This window comes from Leuresthes tenuis, unplaced genomic scaffold (genome assembly GCF_036924035.1).
Source record: "Leuresthes tenuis unplaced genomic scaffold, fLeuTen1.0.hap1 SCAF_160, whole genome shotgun sequence".
Lineage (NCBI taxonomy): Eukaryota > Metazoa > Chordata > Actinopteri > Atheriniformes > Atherinopsidae > Leuresthes > Leuresthes tenuis.
In genome coordinates, this window is record NW_027325514.1 from 37,102 (window position 1) to 43,101 (window position 6,000).

General features: G+C 43.3%; 2 non-coding genes across 2 annotated transcripts; one reads left to right on the forward strand and one right to left on the reverse strand.

The window, feature by feature from the left end:
* The first annotated feature begins 962 nt into the window (after positions 1–962).
* Positions 963–1,077, forward strand: LOC140287636 (U5 spliceosomal RNA). Its single transcript, XR_011911769.1, has one exon. It is a non-coding gene; the product is annotated as a U5 spliceosomal RNA (small nuclear RNA).
* A 1,989-nt stretch (positions 1,078–3,066) lies between these two features.
* On the reverse strand, positions 3,067–3,181 carry LOC140287637 (U5 spliceosomal RNA). Its single transcript, XR_011911770.1, has one exon. It is a non-coding gene; the product is annotated as a U5 spliceosomal RNA (small nuclear RNA).
* Positions 3,182–6,000: the final 2,819 nt, after the last annotated feature.

The following is a 6,000-nucleotide window of genomic DNA, read 5'->3' on the forward strand; positions in this document are numbered from 1 at the left end:
CTATATATGAATAAGTGGGTAGCTACTGACAAGCATTAAGCATGTCACACAGCCCAAACATATAACATTTCAGGACACACCACACAGTTAACAACCACAGTGAAGCGTGTCAAAGCCCAAACATGTAACATTCAACAGGACACTTACACAACACATTCAAATCAAACAGTCAGACAACATACAAGAACATATACCCCAGCCGGCATTGCTCCCTGCCTATTTTCGTACAGCACACTATGTGTGCGCACACCTTTATTCACAAACTCTTCAACTTATACTCTTTTACCGAAGCTGCTACAGCTCGATTGGCCGAATACCCTTTGATCCTATTTCGGTGAATTTGACATCTGCCTTACATATAACAGATTAGCGGTTTAGCAGTTTTAATTTAGTTTGAGTGAAGGAATTCATTTTATAGCAAAATCCGAAATCGTGAAGAACTCATGAAAGTAAGCTTATTCTCGGATTCCTGAAACTTTAGATTTGCTCTTTCTTTTACTGCAAAGTACAACGTTGTTTTTTTTGTTTAAATCTTTCTAGACATGGTAAATATTAAGGACAAAGCAGTTTTCACATAGTTTGAGTGAAGGAATTCATTTTATAGATAAAATCCCAAGAGTCTGCTGAGAAAAGAGAGTGAATGCGAAGTAGACTTTAACACGGCTATGGGAGCGAGCCGAGTGTGGGCTAACCGAGAGAATTGCTTGAAAAAAACGCGACACCGAATGAGCGATCAGAACAAAGCCTCAATACGGGATTCTCGTGGTGTTTTTGTTGCTGCCTTGTCTTTTGCACAGAGTAAAAGACAAGGCAGCCATCGAATAGGGCCCGATTGTTCCTAGTTGGTCAGCCGAGGAGCAAGGGGGGGGGGGGAGCAAGCGTCTCAACCAAGCAAAGCTCACCATGGGGAAGGTGGCTATGCCAACTAGCCTGTTGCCCTGCTCCCGCACTGACGGATAATCGTACTCTGGTTTCTCTTCATAACGTACAAGTCTTTCGCCTTTTACTAAAGATTTCTGTGGAGAGCAGCACTAATGAGTTGTTTCTATTTTTGGCAGGCTTTACCTTTGCGGGTAAAGCCCTTTCTGTCTGTGCAAAAGAAATCTTCTTACTGTGCAGAGTGACTTCTCTGAGTAGAGTCGCCTTACTTGTTGCGACTGTGCCGATGTTCGAAGCTGGAGTGCAAAGTTGTTGCTTGAATGGTGCTTGCTGGAGCGTGCGGGAGTGCAATGTTATACCATTTAAAAGGGCTGAAGAGTGCTCAGTGCAGCGGGTGGGCGACACTCTGGCCACCTTGAAAACCGAGGTTACATCCACTACCAGGGGCAGCCCAAGTTCTGCCGCAAGTGTGGTGAGCATGGGCACCTGGTTGAGGCTTGTACCAAGGTGTTATGTGGGAAGAGCAGAGAAATTGGGCAAACTTTTGGAGAGTGTCCAAATGGCAGGAAATGTAATCTCTGTGGAGAATTAAATCACCTCTTCAGAGATTGCCCTAAATCTTTTGCCAACAAATTAAAGACGGTAAAGCCACAGTCAAGCCAACAAAGAGAAGGACCAAAGGTGGCAGTTGGTGAACAAAGTGAAGAGGTTGACCCAATAAATTCAAACTTCCCGCCAAAAGCTTGGATTGGAAGTGAGGAGCAAAAAGGGGAGGGGCCTGTAGAGGCCTCACCACTCAGTGTTGAAGTCTGTGAGAATTCACAGGCAGAGGGTGGAGCTACGCTAAATGAGGAGGAAGAGCAGACAGGTGAGTCTAGTGAAGATACTCACCTCCCCGAAGGTCAACAGCCGAAGAGGACGGCATCTGAGCCTCTGATTCCCCAGTGGTATCAGAGAAGAGGGGAAGAGTTAGGTCCCTTTCAGACAGTTCTTCAGTGGAAGAACCTAGAGTCTTCCCCTCCGACTCACCAAATGAGGTCTCCTTTTTAACTTCAGCTCTGCAATCAACCCCCAGGGACTCAAAGTTAAATGCAACATTGCGTCAGAGGCCAACACCGAGAGTCCGAAAAGGAAATATAGATCACCCTACTCACTTTTCACCTAAAGAAATGAAGGAAGAGCTAGTTTCCCAAGAAATAACCTGTGTGTAATTTGTTTTGATAACTTAGAAAAACGAAAATGACATACCTACTTTCCTTTATGCTTTTAATGGTTCTCACCTTCTCAACACTGCATTTAACTTTGAGTCCCTGGGGGTTGATTGCAGAGCTGAAGTTAAAAAGGAGACCTCATTTGGTGAGTCGGAGGGGAAGACTCTAGGTTCTTCCACTGAAGAACTGTCTGAAAGGGACCTAACTCTTCCCCTCTTCTCTGATACCACTGGGGAATCAGAGGCTCAGATGCCGTCCTCTTCGGCTGTTGACCTTCGGGGAGGTGAGTATCTTCACTAGACTCACCTGTCTGCTCTTCCTCCTCATTTAGCGTAGCTCCACCCTCTGCCTGTGAATTCTCACAGACTTCAACACTGAGTGGTGAGGCCTCTACAGGCCCCTCCCCTTTTTGCTCCTCACTTCCAATCCAAGCTTTTGGCGGGAAGTTTGAATTTATTGGGTCAACCTCTTCACTTTGTTCACCAACTGCCACCTTTGGTCCTTCTCTTTGTTGGCTTGACTGTGGCTTTACCGTCTTTAATTTGTTGGCAAAAGATTTAGGGCAATCTCTGAAGAGGTGATTTAATTCTCCACAGAGATTACATTTCCTGCCATTTGGACACTCTCCAAAAGTTTGCCCAATTTCTCTGCTCTTCCCACATAACACCTTGGTACAAGCCTCAACCAGGTGCCCATGCTCACCACACTTGCGGCAGAACTTGGGCTGCCCCTGGTAGTGGATGTAACCTCGGTTTTCAAGGTGGCCAGAGTGTCGCCCACCCGCTGCACTGAGCACTCTTCAGCCCTTTTAAATGGTATAACTTTGCACTCCCGCACGCTCCAGCAAGCACCATTCAAGCAACAACTTTGCACTCCAGCTTCGAACATCGGCACAGTCGCAACAAGTAAGGCGACTCTACTCAGAGAAGTCACTCTGCATAGTAAGAAGATTTCTTTTGCACAGACAGAAAGGGCTTTACCCGCAAAGGTAAAGCCTGCCAAAAATAGAAACAACTCATTAGTGCTGCTCTCCACAGAAATCTTTAGTAAAAGGCGAAAGACTTGTACGTTATGAAGAGAAACCAGAGTACGATTATCCGTCACTGCGGGAGCAGGGCAACAGGCTAGTTGGCATAGCCACCTTCCCCATGGTGAGCTTTGCTTGGTTGAGACGCTTGCTCCCCCCCCCCCCTTGCTCCTCGGCTGACCAACTAGGAACAATCGGGCCCTATTCGATGGCTGCCTTGTCTTTTACTCTGTGCAAAAGACAAGGCAGCAACAAAAACACCACGAGAATCCCGTATTGAGGCTTTGTTCTGATCACTCATTCGGTGTCGCGTTTCTTTCAAGCAATTCTCCCGGTTAGCCCACACTCGGCTCGCTCCCATAGCCGTGTTAAAGTCTACTTCGCATTCACTCTCTTTTCTCAGCAGACTCTTGGGATTTTATCTATAAAATGAATTCCTTCACTCAAACTATGTGAAAACTGCTTTGTCCTTAATATTTACCATGTCTAGAAAGATTTAAACAAAAAAAAACAACGTTGTACTTTGCAGTAAAAGAAAGAGCAAATCTAAAGTTTCAGGAATCCGAGAATAAGCTTACTTTCATGAGTTCTTCACGATTTCGGATTTTGCTATAAAATGAATTCCTTCACTCAAACTAAATTAAAACTGCTAAACCGCTAATCTGTTATATGTAAGGCAGATGTCAAATTCACCGAAATAGGATCAAAGGGTATTCGGCCAATCGAGCTGTAGCAGCTTCGGTAAAAGAGTATAAGTTGAAGAGTTTGTGAATAAAGGTGTGCGCACACATAGTGTGCTGTACGAAAATAGGCAGGGAGCAATGCCGGCTGGGGTATATGTTCTTGTATGTTGTCTGACTGTTTGATTTGAATGTGTTGTGTAAGTGTCCTGTTGAATGTTACATGTCTGGGCTTTGACACGCTTCACTGTGGTTGTTAACTGTGTGGTGTGTCCTGAAATGTTATATGTTTGGGCTGTGTGACATGCTTAATGCTTGTCAGTAGCTACCCACTTATTCATATATAGCAACTGACAACATAAGAAGTCCGGACATACTTTGATAGTAGTTGTAGAAGTATCCTTATTGATAATAGATCACTAATTCATAGTGATAGAACAGTAGATGAACAGGTGCTTGCACATGTCTCACGAAAATAAAATGGGTGTATGATTGCTGACGGCAGAGCAATACTGCCAAACTTATGAGTTCTTGTGGCAAACTTGATTCAGTGTCTTGACGTGTATACGCTGTTTCGCTGACTTGATTGTCACAAGAAACAAAGTGTGTTTGATAAGATCCGACCATTTTATTACGGGAGGATCAGTATGTATGGATTCTGATGTGACTGATAAACCCATTCGTATCTTAAGCATAATCTAATACGTGAGACAACGCCCTGGCACACGATAAAAAAAAAAAAGAGAGAGAGCGGTTTTGTGTCCCCACAGTCCATAATGTAGAAAAGAGAGAAAAAACCCTTTCTGATTTGGTGTGTGTGCTCATAGTGCAGAGTGTAGAGAAAAGAAAGCCGTTTTGGTGTCACGGGTGTTGTGACTTACACACACACATTTCTAAATTGAGAAAGGAAATTATTTTAGAGGAAGCACTAGAGATTAGATCCCACATTTGTTGATAGGCATTCATTTATTTCTTCACTTCTGATGAAGTTTCAACAATAAACAACAAACTTTGTATTATGAGAAAGAACCAGACTCATTCTTCAGGAATCCGAAAATAAGCTCTATTTTATGAGTTATGCACGAATTCGGATTCTCCTATAAAACGAATTCATTAACTCAAACCAAGTTAAGACTGCTTTGTCCTTCATATTTATTCATGTCTAATCAAGTTTCAACGATAAACAACGTTGTACTTTGTAGAATGAGAAAGAACTTCTTCAGCAATAAGCATCTCTCGACATATGACGAAATACAGATTTTGCTATAAAATTAATTCCTTCTATCAGCCTGACTTAAAACTGTTTGTCCTCCTTATTTATCCACTTCAAATCAAGTTTCAACAATTAAAAAAAATTTGTAGTTTGAGAAAGAACAACTTCATCTTCAGCAATCAGTATAAAAAGAGGTGCAAATGCCAACCCTACATACCTAAAAGGTGGAGCGGAAGTATTCAGCTGCAAGTAGGTGTGAATGTTCGACCATAATTTGTAAAAAGTGGGTAAGAAAAGGTTCGAATGCCCGACTATATATTAACAAAAGCGGGAGGAGAGGTCTTCGGATGAGAGTGGGTGAGAATTTCCAACCATAATCTATAAAATACGGTGAAAAAAAATATGTGAATGCCTCATAGAACACTAAAGTGTTCGGCTGCAAGAAGGTGTGAATGTCCGACTATATTTGGTGAAAAGCAGGTGAAGCAAGGTCTGAATGCCCAACCTTACATCATCAAAAGCGAGATCAGAGGTGTTTGGCTGCAAGAAGGCCATAGTTTGCCAAAAGCGGGTAAGCTGCGAATGACCGACTAAATATCAACAAAAGTGGGGGCGGAGGTCTTCGGATGCAAGTGGGTGTGAATATCCCACCATACAAGTATGGTGGAGAGGAAGCTGTGAATGGCCGACCATAGTAAAAGGCGGGTGAGAGAAGGTGCGAATGTCAAACCATACATAATCAAAAAAGGGAGCGGAGGTGTTCTGCTGTAAGAAGGTGTGAATGTCCAACCATAGTTGGTAAAAAGCGGGTAAGAAAAGGTTAAAATACCCGACTGTACACAATCAATAGTGGGAGCGGAGTTGTTCGGCTACTAAAAGGTGTGAAAGTCCGACCATGGTTTGTAAAAAGCGGGTAAGAAAAGGTGCGAATGCCCGACAATGTATGATCAAAAGAGGGAGTGGAGGTTTTCGGCTGCAAGAAGGTCTGAA